The sequence below is a fragment of the Lissotriton vulgaris genome, chromosome 4_1, assembly GCF_964263255.1.
Source record: "Lissotriton vulgaris chromosome 4_1, aLisVul1.2, whole genome shotgun sequence".
Taxonomy (NCBI): Eukaryota; Metazoa; Chordata; class Amphibia; order Caudata; family Salamandridae; genus Lissotriton; species Lissotriton vulgaris.
Window position 1 is genome coordinate 435313458 of NC_141691.1, and position 17489 is coordinate 435330946.

General features: G+C 46.7%; 1 protein-coding gene across 1 annotated transcript in view; it reads right to left on the bottom strand.

Moving 5' to 3' along the window:
• The window catches only part of DIAPH2 (diaphanous related formin 2), a 3821702-nt gene that overhangs the window by 2751634 nt on the left and 1052579 nt on the right, over window positions 1-17489 (bottom strand). The gene's annotated exons all lie outside the window — the stretch shown is intronic.

Genomic DNA, 17489 nt, shown 5'->3' on the forward strand with positions numbered 1-17489 from the left:
CCTAAAGCTGCCCCTGTTCTAGTGTTTCCTCCTGAGCATACGCCATGTGTACTCTGGGCTATTTTAACAAGTGGGTTTGTGTCCACGCTGCTGAGCTGCCTACGGCAAGCCTGTCTGCGCTCACGTCCAAGCCTGCTTCAGGCCCAGCATGCTGCCCATTTTTGTTTAGAAGGATGACGTAGGCAGTACCAGTGGCGGTTCACAGTGGGAGTGCTGCGGGGCAGTGGGGCAGGGCAGGGGAGGGACAGGGTGGGGGGTAGTGGAGTCGGACATACGATGCCCACGAGTAAAGTAAGTAAATAAATACATAAAACTATTTACCTTGCACTTGCTGCATTGCCAACTCGGCAATGCAGCGAGCACAAGGTAGATAATGTTATTTATTTATTTACTTGCTTTACTTGTGGATATCGTATGTCCGACTCCACTACCCCCAACTCTGCCCCTCCCCAGCCCCACTGTCCCGCAACACTCCCACTGCGAGCTGCCACTGGGCGTTACTTCTGTGAGTATCTTTTGTCTTTGAGGTTCTCTCCTCTAGAATGATATATAATGGCTCTCCTTCATTTTTCTTCCACCCTAAAGAGCGCTTTAGTATTTGTGGCTGGAAAGGGCAACAATAGGATTTCTACGGGGTTAGTTCCAGAGGTATGGACATTATCCAGGAAGGAGGACTGGGCCTCTTCTTGGGGTGTAAGGGTGTGGGATAATCATAAGCCTTTAGGTGAAATTAAATGTAGCCTTATTAATGCAAAGTCATTGTTAAAGCAAACTACTTGAAGAAAACTATTTAGATTTTCTATTTATCACCAAAACATGGGTAAAGGAGGATTCTGACCCCGTGGTAGCTTTTGCCATAGCAGCTGGATTTCTCTTTTATACTGTTAATAGACAATCTAAAACTGGAAGGGTTACTCTAATCTCTAAAAAGTTATTTGGCTGCTCCTCTTTGCAGGTACCGCTGGTACGGGATATGAAATTACTTGTCATGTCCCTAACTATAAACCCAAAATGTGCTACAACATTCTTATTAATGTATCGACCTCCTGGGCCAGTAATGAACTTTTTTTGCTCATTTCAAGAAATAGTCTGTACTTATTCCCAGAAAACTTGATCTTTAGTGGTAATGGGGGACTTGAATGTTCATTTTGACAAGGACACGAATGCCACTACCTCTCTGATTATCAACATTTGTTCGGCTTCGGAGATGACACAGCTGGTTCATCAACCTACTTATAGGGCCGGCCATATACTGGACCATATTTATGCGAGAGAGGGACTGATTAATGTGGAGACCGTGAAAGTGGTGCTATGATCAGACCACAAGGTGATTTCATTCCGCCAAAGTAAGGACGCCCACGTGGCAATCACCCATTACTATGAACTAAAAGGCATGGTTCAAACTTGATTATCCCAGACTAAGATAACGCTTAGAAAATTCAGAGCCAAATATCCAGCCTGATGCTACTATGGATTGTCTTGGAACAGGTCAATTATTGGATTGAGGAAGCTCTCAACACTGTGCTGCTACTTAAAAAGTAGGCCCTCATATCATATTCCATGGGCTCCCTGGTATACCCAAACATTAACACTGGTCAAAAGAAAATGCAAAAGATTTGAGAGGCTATGGAGACAAGACTATTTTGAAGTTGGTGAAGCGGCCTATAAGGCAGAACTTAATACATATAAAAGAATCCAAAAAACCTGTAAGGTAAATTATTACCATCAACCAATTAATCAATCAATCAATCATATTGTTTGTAAAGCGCATAACTCACCCATGAGGGTCTCAAGGCGCTGGGGTGGGGAATACTGCTACTGCTCGAAAAGCCAGGTCTTGAGGCATTTTCTGAAGGTCAGTAGGTCTTGGGTCTTCCGTAGGTGGATGGGGAGGGTGTTCAAGGTCTTGGCAGCGAGGTAGGAGAACGATCTGCTGCCGGAGGTCGCTCTTTGGAAGCGGGGGCTGTGGCGAGGGCAAGGTCGGCGGAGCGGAGCTGGCGGGTGAGGGTGTAGAAGCTGAGTCCTCTGTTGAGGTACGTTGGTCCGGTGTTGTGGAGTGCCTTGTGTGCGTGGGTGAGGAGCTTGAAGGTTATCCTCTTATTGACCGGGAGCCAGTGCAGGTCTCTCAGGTGGGGTGTGATGTGGCTGCGGTGAGGGATGTCGAGTATCAGGCGTCCAGAGGCGTTGGAGCCGTCTCAGGAGTTTGGCCGAGGCTCCTACGTAGAGGGCGTTTCCATGTCCAACCTGCTGCTGACAAAGGGCTGGGTGATCGTTCTTCTCATTTCAGTGGGAATCCACTTGTAGATCCTGCGGAGCATGCGGAGGGTGTTGAAGCAGAACGAGGAGACGGCGTTGACCTGTTTAGTCATGGAGAGGGTGGAGTCGAGGATGACCCCTAGGTTGCATGTGTGGTCGGTGGGTGTTGGGGCGGTTCCCAGTGCTTGGCCACCTGGCGTCGTCCTAGGCCGAAGGGGTGGATCCTAGGATGAGGACCTCCGTCTTGTCCTAATTCAGCTTCAGTCGGCTGTTCCTCATTCATTCAGACATGGCCTTCATTCCTTCGTGAAGGTTGGTTTTGGCGGTGTGAGGGGTCCTTGGCGAGGGAGAGGATCAGCTGGGTGTCATCGGTGTAGGAGATGATGTTGAGGTTGTGCCGACGGGTAACGTGGGTGAGCGGTGCCATGTAGATGTTAAACAGAGTTGGGCTGAGGGATGAGACCTGGGGTACCCCACAGATGATCTCAGTGGCTTCAGAGCAGAAGGGGGGAAGGTGGATGCTCTGTGTTCTGCCGGAAAGGAAGGAGGTGGTCCAGTCCAGGGCCTTTTCTTGGATCCGGCGTTGTGGAGGCGTGTTCGTAGGTAGTGTGTGGTGGCAGGCCATGTCGAAGGCGGCTGACAGGTCCAGGAGGATGAGGGCCGCCGTTTCTCTGTTGTCCATCAGGGACTTGATGTCATCGGTGGTAGCGATGAGGGCAGTCTCTGTGCTGTGGTTGCTGCGGAACCCAGACTGGGAAGGGTCCAGGATGTTGTTCTCTTCGAGATAGCGGGTCAGTTGTTCGTTGATGGTCTTCTCAAAAACCTTTGCCGGGAACGGGAGCAGGGAGATGGGCTGGACGTTCTTGAGGTCCTTGGGGTCCGCCTTGGGTTTCTTGAGTATGGTGTTGATATCGGCATGCTTCCAGCTCTACGGGAAGGTTGCTGTCTCCAAGGAGGTGTTGAAGACTTTCTGGAGATGGGGTGCGATGGCTGTAATGGCTTTGTTGAAGATATGGTGTGGGCATGGGTCTGACGGAGATCCGTAGGGGATGGTGTTCATGATCTTGATGGTGTCGTCGTCGTTGATGTTGGTCCAGGAGAGCAGGCGGTTGGTGCAGATGGTGGTCGTGGGGGCTGAGGTCTCAGTGGTTTTTGGGGCGGTCGTGGCGTTGAAGCGTTGAACCGGTCGTGGATGTCTGCGATCTTGCGGTGGAAGAAGGTGGCCAGCGAGTCGCACAGGTCTTGTGAGGGTGGGACGTCGTTAGTGTTAGAGCTGGGGTTGGAGAGTTTCTTCACGATGTTGAAGAGCTCTTTGCTGTTGTGAGCGTTGTTGTCTAGGCGGTCTTTGAAGGAGGCCCTTTTGGCGGATCTGATGAGGTGATGGTGTCTGCGGGTGGCATTCTTGTGGGCTGCATGGCTGCATGGCTGTCAGGTTGTCGTTCTTGGAGCCAGATCTTCTCCAGCTTTTGGCAGGACTGCTTGGAGGCCTGGAGGTCTTCAGTGAACCAGCTGGCTTTTTTCTTGTTGGTGTGACTGTTGGAGGGTTTCTTGATCGGGGCGAGGGTGTTGGCACACTTGTTTTTCAACTGTCTGAGGTTGCGGGTGGCGGTGTCAGAGTCGGTGGGGTCGGCTCTGGTCGAGGGTGGTGATTAGGTGGTCTTCGGTGACTTGGCTCCAGCAGCGGTTAGACATCTGTAGGGTGTGGTGGTGCATGGTGGGTTTCTTGAAGCTGAAGTGAATGCAGCGATGGTTGGTCCAGTGGAGTTCGGTGGTGTCGTTAAAGGAGACGTGGGGGCTTGCGGAAAAGATGGGGTCAAGCGTGTGACCGGCAGAGTGAGTGTGTGTTGTGATGAGTTGTCGGTGTCTGAGGTTGGCTAGGTTGTCGATCAGGGTGGTGGAGTTGGGGTTGTCGTTGTTCTCGAGGTGGAAGTTCAGGTCCCCGAGGAGGATGTATTCCGTGGAGGCGAGGGCGTGTGTGCTGACGAAGTCGGTGATGGAGTCGCCGAACTGTGGTCGGGGTCTGAGGAGTCTGTAGATGAGGGTGCCTCTGAGGGTGGTGTTGGGGGTCGGTGTGGATCTGGAAGTGCAGGTGTTCGGCGGTGCTGAGGGTGTCGTCGGTGTTGGTCGAGACTCTGAGAGTTCCTATGGACGATGGCGATACCTCCTCCTGCTCCGTTGGGGGAGTCCCTGTGCGTGATCTTGTAGCCTTCCGGGACAGCTATGGCTATGTCAGGTGCCGAGGTGAGGTTCAGCCAGGTGTCCGTCAGGAAGGCGACGTCTGGGGAGGTTGAGTCGAGTAGGCCCCAGAGTTCGACAGCGTCTTTGCAGGTGGATTGTTGAGAAGGATGCATCGGAGGTGGTTGGGTTCTTTCCTGGTCGGCAGCCTGGTGGGGCAGATGCTTGTGAAGCTGCAGTTCCAGCAATTGAAAGCTCTGTTGGTGCGCTTCGTAATGGCCAAGAAGCAGGTGTGTGATCGTCTGGTGTTGAGTGCGTGGAGGGTTCTGGCATCATAGCGGTGTTGGGCGGCGTGGCGTTCATGGGGTGCAGGGATCCTGGTGCTGGGCGTGGTCCAGGCGTGAACGGGCTTGCCTTATGTGCGCCTTCGGCATGCCAGCAGTGTGCCCGCTGCGTGGGCTCCATATGAGGGGATGTGGGAGAGAGGAGCAGCTGGGAGGCGGGAGCGGGGAGCCGAATGGGATTGCAGGGGGGCTGGCCGCAGGGACGTAGCAGATTGAAAAAAGAGGCGGGGGTCGTGGTGGAACTGGGCACAGGAAAGAAAAACAAGTTTAGGTAAGAAAACAAGTACAGGCACAGAGGAATAAAAACAAGTCTGGGCAAGAAAGCAAGTACAGGCACAGAGGGATAAAAACTAGCCTGGGCAAGAAAGCAAGTACAGGCACAGGGGAATAAATCAAGTCTGGGCAAGAAAGCTAGTTAGGCACAGGGGAAAAATACAATATTAGGTAAAAACAATGGAGGCAGAGCGTGGGGAGCGATATGCCTGTGAGCAGGGTCCGAGGTTGCCAAAACAAAACAGTGTCTGCTAACAACCCTACCAGAGAACTTTTTTCAGTTTACACTTCCCTGGTTAAAAGCAATCATCGTGTACCAAAAGCCTCACCTACTCAAAGGTTTTGCTTGGATCTGGCTGATATTTTCAGACAAAGATTGATTTATCTACATTTGCACCTACAGGGACTACAATGGTAGACTCAGAGCCTAAACCTATTTTGCAAAAAGACTTGTCAGAGTTCTGTTTGATTACGGATGAGGAGGTAATACCTAAAATCACATTGCTTAAATTTTGTTCTCCTTATTCTCTCCTAGAGTTTAAAAAAAATTGCATTATGTTTTGCTCCCTGGATTAGCACGATGTGTAAACCCTCTTTAAAAAGTAGAATTGTTCCAACCTTTTGTGAAACAGCAATAGTTGCGGCACTTGAGAAAGGAATCATTGGATCCATATGTTGTTTGTAATCAGTATCCTGTTTCTCAGCTCCCACTCTTCACTAAAACTTTGAAAAACTTAGTAAAAAAGCAGGTAGTCACATACTGTGAGAAAAACGGCATGTACAATAAGCATCAATCAGGTTTTCGTTCGTGATTGACCACAGAACCTGTGAGAAGGCTGGTACTAATGACATACAAATAATTCGGAATGCTGGTAACTCCACGGATCTTATACTTGTTGACGTGTCGGCTTCATTCAACAAGTTCTCACATGCTCTTTACTAAAAAGGCTCATCCCTATTGGTCTGAGGAATAAGCTATTCACATGGTTCGGATCCTTTCTGAAGAATAGAATGCAGACAGTGCAGATGGCATCTTTTCACTCTGTCTTTAAAGACATTACCTGTGACGTTCTGGAGGGGGCTGCCATTGGTCCTACACTTTTCATCATATATGTTTCCCCCTGGCAGAATGTATTGCCTTCTTCTGATTTCAATTCTATAGGCACACTGATAATACTCAAATTATCATCCATATGGAAGGTGATATTTTGCAACTTCAGGAGCAATTCTGGGGATGCATGGTTAAGGTGGACAGATGGATGAATGATAACTCTCTTTGCCTTAATTCTGATAGGACAGAAGCTCTGATTTCTGGAATTCCCTCCATCTGGTCCCATAAGTCGTGGCCTCATTCTTTGGGTGACTGTCCAGTACCCCTACTTAAGGTCAGAATTGAGGAGCTTTTTCGACAATGGGCTCTATTTTGAGTCACATTTTAATTAACTGATGTCTCCTTGCTTCCTGCTTTTGAGACAGCTTAGGAAGATCACTCAGCTTATTCCTCAAGACTCCAGTCGAGTCCTGATGCGAACCTGGGTGCTAAGCAGATTGGACTATTGCAATGCCCTATATATCGGGCTTTCTGAGTACTTTATTAGGAGGTTACAACTTATAGAGAGTGCAGTAGCAAAAACAGATTTTTAGTAAGAGAAAATGTTACAGTGTTCCACTCCCCCCACCCCCTTCTTGGACAGCTTCCCTGGCTACCTATTAATTGAAGATGCCAGTTTAAATCCCTTTGTATGGCCCATGAAGCTCTCTATCCAGAAATGTTGGGCTCATATATTTCAGATATGTTTAAAAGATACTGCCCTTCTAGACTGCTTTATTTATCAACTGCTGGTCTGATCACAATACCAAACTTCCACAATGTTCGTCAAGGAGGCAAGGCTTTTTTTGTGCTCACTGCTCAGGCCTGGAACAAATTGCCGTTAGCCCTTTCCATTGAGCCAGATCTGATAAAATTTCAGAGAACACTGAAATCCCACTTATTCATTTAATCTTGGTCGTTACTCCTTGGCATATGTAAGATACTATTTGGCAAAGAGCCAGAATACCCACTGGTTACTCGCACGCTCAATATCCAATAAATAAATTAAATAGTTCATCATACTGATAGTGTAATAAATCATACCCACAAATTTGACAATTGTCGGTCTTTTTCTGGAAAATAAAGTACTGCTGCTTCTCACTGTATTTTAGATGTAGTGATAAACCAATCTAAAAACTGTGATATTTGCTGCACTTCATAGCAGATGATGATGTAAGTAAGAAATTAATGAAATATATACTATGGATTTGGCAGAGAACATAATAGGACATTTGGAGTAGCTGAGGTAGTTGACAAACCTTAGGAGGATCATAAAATGGACATGGAATGTGCTACCTTAAGGCAAGGTCTAGGTTATGATTTTGAACTGATTACTGTGCTTTCAACTTTGCAGTAATAAATGGCTATTGCTGTCTAGATTTTAAAAGAGATATGATACGTTTGGCTAAAAATGTAGCAGTAGTTTTGATGTCTATAAAATATATCTTAACAGTATTTACACAACAACAGTAGAATGTAACACAACATCACATTAACAATGCAACCACAGTACGGCACCCTTCCAGCACAAAACAGTGCCAAAATAGCGCAACACAATAATGTAACATAAAATAACAGAGCAAAAGCATCACAATGACCAACCAACATACGACAAAACAATAAAATAGAACACACTCACAAAATACATAGTACACAAAATAACCTACAACTCAACACAGCACAACATAACAGGAATATACAACCAAGAACCATAAGAAATAGCAATGCCCCAGTTTGACCTGTCAGCCGTAGGGTGGTCTTCACCCAAACATTTTGGCTACTTACCTCCAAATGTGGCTAGACTTAGTTTTTGTTTGTGTTAGAAATTGGATTCCAGGTTGACTGGAGTATAAGCCCTTGTCAAGCATTAACCACAATCCTAGTCAGGGTGCATCACAAGCACACCCTAAATTAATCTGTGCTCACCCTCTGGTAGCTTAGCACAGAGCAGTCAGGCTTAACTGTAGAGGCAATGTGTAAAGTATCTGTGCAACGCTTTAAACAGTAAAAAAGTTAAACTTTCACACCAAAAGATTCCACTCCAGGTTAGATCAATAGACCTTAACTTAATAAGTAAAACTAACAACATCGAATAAGCAGAACCAGAGGTATGAATTTTTAAAAGAATAAACAGTAAAATAGCGCTTAAAAGCATAAAGGGCGCAGATTCGTGGTCACTCTGGATCGGGTCAAATCCAAAAGTTCAGGATGACCACATTAGAGTGAGTTGGATACAATCCCAGATTACTCCCAGTGAAGTTTTACCTTCTCAAGTTTTGGGAGTCCCATGCACGGGTGAGAAGTTCCCTGGGAGCAAGAAGAGAATCGCTTGTTGAAGGGAGGGAAGAGAAGGTTGTGCATCGGGGATGGATGGGCTGGGGCTTCGCATTGGCGATCCATGCCAGCGGATGATGCTTGCTGTGCGAAGAGACTAAGTTACAACAGCTCGAATTGATTCTTTGTGCGAGCGGCATGGCGAATGCACACATTTGTGAAGAATCCAAAAGTTTGACTTTAAGAGCTAGAGGTGCCTCTTGGGGGTCAGGAACCTGTTGAATACAGGTCCCCGAACTGTGAGGGGCCCTGTTACATAACAGGCTCCCCACAGCTCCGATCAGGAGGCCAGCAGACTAGCCATTTGAGTCCGTCTGGGGTCCTGGGTTCAAGATGGGTTCCAGTCCTAGTTCTTCCACTCTAGAAAAGAGGGCAGCAAGTCTGTCCAGCAAGGCAGCAGCTCCTTCATTGTGACAGTCCAGCAGAGTCAAGTCAAGTCAAGTAATTTATATAGCGCACTACATGCCCAGAGGGTCTCAAGGCGCTTGAAGAGGGGTGGGGGATTACAAGTCGAAAATCCAAGTTTTAAGTTGCTTTCTGAATGCAAAGTGGTTCTGAGTAAGACGAAGGTGAATGGGAAGTGAGTTCCAGGTTTTAGCCGCCAGGTAGGAGAAGGATCTTCCTCCCATGGTGGTTTTGTTGATGCGGGGTACAGCAGCAAGGGCTTGGTTGGAAGAGCGTAGCTGGCGGGAGGGGGTGTAGAAGGAAAGTCGTGTGTTGAGGCATTCGGGTCCAAGTTCGTAAAGTGCTTTGTGTGCGTGGATTAGGAGGCGGAATGTAATCCTCTTATTGACGGGGAGCCAGTGAAGGTTTTTCAGAAGACCAGAGATGTGGTCTTTACGCGGGATGTCTAGTATGAGTCTGGCTGATGCATTCTGGATGCGTTGAAGTTTATTCAGAAGTTTTGCGGTGGTGCCGGCGTATAGGGTGTTTCCGTAGTCCAGGCGGCTTGTAACCAGTGCGTGGGTGACTGTTTTTCTAGTTTCGGTGGGGATCCAACGAAATGTTTTTTTGAGCATGCGAAGAGTGTTGAAGCAGGATGATGAGACGGCGTTGACTTGTCTGGTCATCGAGAGTGAGGAGTCCAGGATGACGCCCAGGTTCCGTGCGTGGTCCGTCGGGATTGGTGCTTTTCCAAGGGCCTCTGGTCACCAAGAGTCGTCCCAGGAGGAGGGGGAGGTACCTAAGATAAGGACTTCTGTTTTGTCTGAATTCAGTTTCAGACGGCTGTGTTTCATCCACTCGGCTACTTCTTTCATTCCTTCATGAAGGTTGGTTTTGGCGGTGTTAGGGTCTTTTGTGAGTGAGAGGATCAGTTGAGTGTCATCAGCGTAGGCGATGATGTTGAGGTTGTGTTGGCGTGCGATGGCCGCAAGGGGACTCATGTATACGTTGAAGAGGGTGGGGCTGAGTGAAGATCCTAGTGGCACGCCGCAAATGACTTCAGTGGCCTCTGACTTGAATGGTGGGAGGCGAACTCTCTGAGTTCTGCCGGCAAGGAACGAGGTGATCCATTCCAGTGCTTTTCCTTGGATTCCGATGTTGCTGAGGCGTTGTAGCAGGGTGCTATGACAGACTGTGTCGAAGGCTGCGGAGAGGTCGAGGAGGATGAGGGCGACTGTGTCTCCATTGTCCAGTGGAGTTCGAATGTCGTCTGTTGCAGCGATGAGTGCGGTCTCAGTGCTGTGTTTGGCTCGGAATCCGGACTGTGAGGAGTCGAGGGATTTGTTGGTTTCGAGGAAGGCGGCGAGCTGGTTGTTGACAGCTTTCTCGATGACTTTGGCCGGGAATGGAAGGAGCGAGATGGGGCGGTAGTTTTTGAGTTCGGTTGAGTTGAGTTGAGTTGAGTAAGAAGGGCGCTGAGTTCGGCGTGTTTCCAGCTTTCCGGGAAGGTGGCAGAGTTGAGTGAGCAGTTGATGATGTCTCGGAGGTGTGGTGCTATGATGGAGTCTGCTTTGTTGAAGATGTGGTGAGGGCATGGGTCTGTTGGGGATCCTGAGTGGATAGAGTTCATCAGGTGGATGGTGTCCTCAGTGGAGATTGGGTTCCAGTCATTGAGGATGTTCAAGGGGGGTGAAGGTACGGCAGGAGGTTGGGTGGGTTGGTCTCCGGGTTGGTTGTCGAAGTCAGCGATTTTGTTGTGGAAGAACGAGGCTAGGGAGTCGCAGAGGGCTTGGGAGGGAATGATGTCGTTGGAGTTGGCAGCGGGGTTGGTAAACTCTTTGATGATGTTGAATAATTCCTTGCTGTTGTGGGCGTTGTTGTCAAGTCGGTCTTTGAATGCGGCTTTCTTGGCAGTCTGGATCAGTTGGTGGTGTATGCGGGTGGCGTTTTTAAAGGCGTCCCTGGTGCTGGTGTTTGGGTCTCTTTTCCAGGCCTTCTCAAGGGAGCGACAGAGTTTCTTGGATTTCTTAAGATCAGCGTTGAACCAGGGGGCGTTTTTGCTGCCTAGTTTGATTTGACGTTTTTTCAAAGGTGCTAGGTTGTTGGCACTGTTGGTTAGCCAATGAGTGAGGTTAATGGCTGCTTGGTTGGGGTTCGAAGAATGGGCAGGGGGATTTTGTAGAAGCGATGAGGAGATCTGGTCGATGGTGATTTTATTTCAATTTCTTCGCAGAGTTGGTTGAGGATGGTTGTGGGTTGTGGCCTTTTTGTAGACAAAGTGAACGCAGCTGTTGTCCGTCCAATGGAGAGTTGCCTTTCAAAAGCTCAGCAGACCTTCCCGGCATATTCTTCGCAGGTCCAAAGGTGTACTGTTGTGGTGGTGTTTGAGTTCCATTACTTATACCCAGTTACTCTTTTGAAGTGGGGGGGGGGGCTTAAAAGACATGCCTTTGGAGTTCCTGTCCTTCCTGTCCTCCTCCAGATTCACAACAGGGGGTTATGCAGCCCTTTGGCGTGGCCAGGACAGAGCCTATTCAGGTGTAAGTTAGGCTGTGCCCAGCTCCTCCCTCCCATCCTGACAGGTCCGACCTAAGCTCCCATTGTGTGTGGCTGCCTGGGTGGGGAATACACAAAGGCAAGCAGTCACCAACCCCAGACATGTGATCAGAGACAGGCAGCAGGCACGATTTAACTAAAGTGAGAAAATGACAACTTTCTAAAAGTGTAATTTTCAGAATTGCAATTTAAAATCCGACTTCACAGTAAGTTGTGATTTTGAATTGTGGTTCCAGAGAAACCAAACTTGGATCAGCTATATCTTCCCATTTAGAAATGACTCTTATAGAATGTATTAATGTAATCCCAATGTTATTCTATGGGAGATATAGGCCTGGCTGTAGTGAATAATGAATTTAAGAGTTTTTTTCACTACTAGGACATGTAGAGAAGTGTGGCTCAATGGTTAGAGCGACAGACCCTGATGCAGAAGTCTAGCCCGGGACCAGGGTTCAATTCCCCGCCTCGGCGGGTCTTGGGCTAAAAAATTCCACGGACCTGATAATTCTCGCCTCGGTGCCTATTCCAATCATGGAGTCCACTCTGCAACTCTAGGCAATAGCTTGCTTAATCTCCACAGCGGCCCCCACAACGCTAAGGATGCCTGGCCTCCACCTTGGGGGTGCCCAGGAGTGGACGCCTCACAGGGAAAGCCAGGATGGGTTCCACAGCGGTATTCGTACAAGCGCCTTGAGACCCTTGCAGGTGAGTAGTGCGCTATACAAGTATCAATTTACATTTTACATTTACATGTAAAACGTAAAAGTTACATGTCCAACTTTTTAAATATACTGCACCCAGCCCTTGGGCTGCCAGGACTCACCTTACGGATGACTTATATGTATTAAAAAGGAAGGTTTGAGCCTGGCAAGAGGTTTAACTTGCCAGGTTGACATGGCAGTTTAAAACTGCACATACAGTCTCTGCAATGGCAGGTCTGAGAAATGTTTAAAGGGCTACATAAGTGGGTGGCACAATCAGTGCTGCAGGTCCACTAGTAACATTTAATTTACAGGCCCTGGGCACATTACTAGGGACTTATAAGTAAATTAAATATGCCAATTGTGAATAAGCCAATGTTACCACATTTTAGGGAGAGAGCACAAGCACTTTAGCACTGGTTAGCAGTGGTAAAGTGCACAGAATCCTAAGACAACAAAAATAAAGTCAGCGAAAGGGAAGGAGGACGCCAAACACTTTGGGTGTAACCCTGCAGAAAGAGCCATTTTCAACAGTTTGTCTTAGGACTCTGTACACTTTACCACTGCTAACCAGTGATAAAATGCTTTTGCTCACTCCCCTAAACATGGTTTAATTGGAATATACCTAAATGGCATATTTATTTACCTATGCGTTCATTATAGAATGGAGTACCATATACCCAGGGCCTCTAAATTAAATGCTCAAAGTGGGCCTGCAACACCCCATGAAGCAGCCCTCCAAAACATGTACCAGGAATACCCCTGCAGCCTGAATGAAGTGTCACACTGCCATGTCGACTTGGCATTTAAACCCCTTTACCAGTCCTTAAACTTGCTTTTTATTACATATATGTAATTTCTAAGGTAAGCCCTAATTTGTCCATAAGGCAGGGAGATGAAAGTTTGGACATGCACTTTTAAGCTTTACATGTCCTGGTAATGAAAAACTCCCAAATTAATTTTTCACTACTGTGAGGCCTACCTTTCCTATAGGATAACATTAGGATTCCTTATTACATTCAATAAGCTGTAATTTCTAATTAGGAGCAGGTAGTTATGTGATGTTTGGCACTTATGGAATTGTAATGATAAACCCTCTAAAAGTAAAGTCAGATTTTTCATTGTAATTTTGAAAAGGTCACTTTTAGAAAGTTGGCATTCTCCTGCCCTTTGCGCCTGTAGCCTGGCCTGGGTCACATGAATATGTTAAACTGACAGACTTTGTGTAATCCTCCCAGACAGTCACACAACAGAGGGATTAGGTGTGCCTGAATGGGCCATCTGCTGACAGAATGGAGGGGCGGAGCTAAGCACAGCCCCACTTACACCTGAAAAGCCTGTGCTCTGCCATCACACAAAGGGATATTAACCATGTATAATCACAGGAGCCAGCTTGGGGAAAGGGCAGGTGAGTCAGGAAATTCCATGCACTTCAAATAACTTTTACAGAAGCTTCTCCCACCTTCCAGAAGAAGAGCACCAGGTTATAAAAATCAGACCTGCAGAATTTCTCTTCAGCTCACTACTGGACCTCTCAAAGGACTTTCAGAGGACTGCCTGCTGTGACCTGCTATGCACTCTGCCAGACTGTTGCTGTACCTGGAAGGACTGTTTTGCTGCATGGAGCTTTATTTGAACCCTCAAAGGCCAGCCCTGCTATTGAGCCATGCATCTGCACCTGCACCCAGGTCTGTCAGAAATAACTCCAAGGGCTAGTTTGCTGACCTCGTGTTCAGAGGCACACAGACATAAAAGACTAACACCATCTTGAACCAACACCTGGACCCAGCCTGAGTGACTCTGAACCCACAACAGGTGCCCAACCAGTCCTAAACCCTTGGTTGTGATGCTAAATTTGCCCAGATGGGCAATTTCCAAAACTGAGTCTATCCACCTAAGGTGCATTGCCAGTCAGACTGACTTTGCGGCTTCTCCAGCTACATTATTCTCTGCAACAGCAAATCCGTTTCCGCAGTCCTTTGCCAAAGAGGTATCTGACCTCATGGAACTGTTTTTGGCTACAGCCCTCTGCATAATCAGGCCGGAATTATTTGACTTCCATTTTGGTGATAAAGTCCAAATGTAGAAATTTTTTACCCAAGGCCATTTGATGATGACTCTTCCTCCTCTGACACCTCCTGCAGCCTTGCCCCGGCGAACGTTACTTTCTCAGACATTTTTCTTCAAGATTTTTTTCAAGTCCACCGGTAAGCACTGACGGACCCAATCCACCACACTCCATAGTGGTCGGTCTTAACTTTCGACTTTGTCCTGGTATCGCGTGACGAGATGCCCACAGTTGGCGCTTTTATCCTTTAGGAGCTAGTTTTCATTTAAAACCTTGAAAATGAATAGCTCTCGTTCTACTGATGGGAGTTTTGTCATTTTGGTGTCAAATAATTTAGTAAAATGTACTATATTTTTCTATATTGCGTTGGGATTTTTCTTGCAATATGCTCTTGCTTTCATTACTGTTTGTGTGCTGCATAAATACTATACATATTGCCTCTAAGTTAAGTCTGACTGCTTTTTGTGCCAAGCTACCCAAGCGTAAGCATATGCTTATTTAGTAACTTTTTGTCATTCATCCTGCAAGGGTTTGTGGCTGTTGTTTGACCAGGGCTCACACCCCAGTCAACCAACAACACATTTTCCCACAGCCACACAAAAATAACTCAAAAGAAGATAAAAGCAAAACATAACAATAAAAAATGTCAACTGCATCATAACACAACATAACTACACTAGCAGAATGCATAAAATAACACCATAAAGCAAAGAAAACGACAATGCAACACAGCTCCTTCCAATAATAATGCAGCCACATATCAGTACAGCACAAAAACAAAACCCCAACGCAGCTTCAACACATGCCCAAAACAACAAAAAATGACACATCAAAATAACATTATGCAACCCAACAAACCAAGAACAAATAATTGAAACTGTATTGTTGTGTTGTTGTATTGTGTTAGTGCTTTATCACGTATTGCTACATTGTGTTGTTGTGCAGTCGTGTTTTATTTCCGCTGTGTTAATGTGGTACTGGGACATTTTATTTTGTTGTTGCTGCACCTCAACCACCATTACCCAAATTCAAAATCCATAGAGATTCTCACCACATATTACTACCATTGACATTGCAAACCTACTTTTTGTGACTCAGCTCCTCAACTTTCAGAAACATCTTAGGATGGGCCAACTGGTTGGGAGGCAAGGCAGCTGACACATTGTGGAGAAGTGTGGCTCACTGGTTAGAGGAGGCAGACCTGGAAGCAGAGGTCAGCCCGGGACCAGGGTTCAATTCCCGGCTCGGCGGCGTCTTGAGTCCTAATATGTCCATGGACTCGACAATTCTTGCTCCGGTGCCTACTCGATTAATGGGTCCAAGAACAAATAATTGAAACTGTATTGTTGTGTTGTTGTATTGTGTTAGTGCTTTATCACGTATTGCTACATTGTGTTGTTGTGCAGTCGTGTTTTATTTCCGCTGTGTTAATGTGGTACTGGGACATTTTATTTTGTTGTTGCTGCACCTCAACCACCATTACCCGAATTCAAAATCCATAGAGATTCTCACCACATATTACTACCATTGACATTGCAAACCTACTTTTTGTGACTCAGCTCCTCAACTTTCAGAAACATCTTAGGATGGGCCAACTGGTTGGGAGGCAAGGCAGCTGACACATTGTGGAGAAGTGTGGCTCACTGGTTAGAGGAGGCAGACCTGGAAGCAGAGGTCAGCCCGGGACCAGGGTTCAATTCCCGGCTCGGCGGGGTCTTGAGTCCTAATATGTCCATGGACTCGACAATTCTTGCTCCGGTGCCTACTCGATTAATGGGTTCACACTCTGGGCAATAGCTTGCTTAATCCCCACAACGGCCCTTGGCGGAGGGATGCCTGGCTTTCACCTTGCGGATACCCTGCCGGGGTTATCTCACAGGGGAATACCAGGACGGGTTCCCTAAGCAAGCGCTTAGAAACCAGTGGTGATTTGCGCTATATAAATTCATGTACATTTACATATTTTTGGAGTGGACAGAATGCCAGTACATTGATACCAGTCAACAAACCAGATGCCAAACTACATATTGGGGGACCTCTCCTAATCTGCTTTGCACCACACCTTAATAAGGTGAGCACAGCGCAGATGGGGCACTTCACACAATTACAGGAAACATGTGATGTGCCAGTACATATGCGAACCCTGACAGTTCTGAGCTGAGGAGAGCACAGCAAGGGAAAATGCAGTTGTGGTTTTATACTGTGACTCTGTCCCTCACTTGAAGTACCCATTGCCTCATTTTTAAGAAGCTGCAGGGGATACTCACATTGACTGTACCTGCCAGTGGGGGGCTGCCTCAGTGAAACTTGAATTCCTGCTCCCCCTTCCTAGAGGTGCATTGACTATGAAATATTTCAAATATGTTGCAAAATCAGTGTGCCTGTTTACCCTTGCACCTCTGCCCATTATCTGGCATGGGCGAAGGCATACTGCAAACCAAATAAAGGTGCTTATATTTATGACCAGTGCAATTCATAGTAGAGAAGGTGTCCAAGGCCGGACTGGACATACCCAGCATCAGGCGTTTCCCCGGGAGGCTGAAAGAGTGGGGGCTGGTTTTGTTACTGGGGGCCGTTTTTGTAGCAGTGCAGCAGTTTTGAAAGCACCCACTACAAACTTCCTTGTATATCCAGTAATTTCCAGGTAACAATAAAAGTGTCATGAGATCTCTTGTGATTAATGTACCTGCTGGAGAGAGATCAGAGTTTTGTCTAGTGGCAGTTTTGACTCAGGTAGTGCAGAGGATAAATATACCTCCGGCAAAATACGTGTATTCTGCAGATAATAGAACAGTATTTTATGTGTATAGCTTAGTGGGTTATTATTTTGTCAGAGACTCTTTTTTTACTATGCAGTTCATAAGTTACACTCATAATTTAGCACAGTGAGCTAGGAAGTGTCATCAAAGAGCTGCATGCAAAGCACATGGTTCAGGCTGGAGGTTATCGTTTTTTCAAATGTTATGGTTTATCCTAATGTTGATAAAAAAAGGTTTGTTTGGGTGGAAATTAATTCTCATCAGTAAAGCTAACCATAACCATTGTAATAAGTTCTGAATCATGGCTTTGAGATTCTCCAGACCAAGTACTCTCAATAAATGCTTACCAGTATGCATGACTTGAACCCTACACTTTGTAGTCTCCTCTGTCTTATGTAACTTTTTCTATACACTGATTTACACATGTTTGATTCATTGTCTCTGTATTTGTGTGTGATGTAAAGTGCTCCAACGCTCTACACTTGTATGAGAGGCGCTATAAAACAAATGAAAGATATGTGAGAGAGCGACTATGGAGAGATGAGGGGC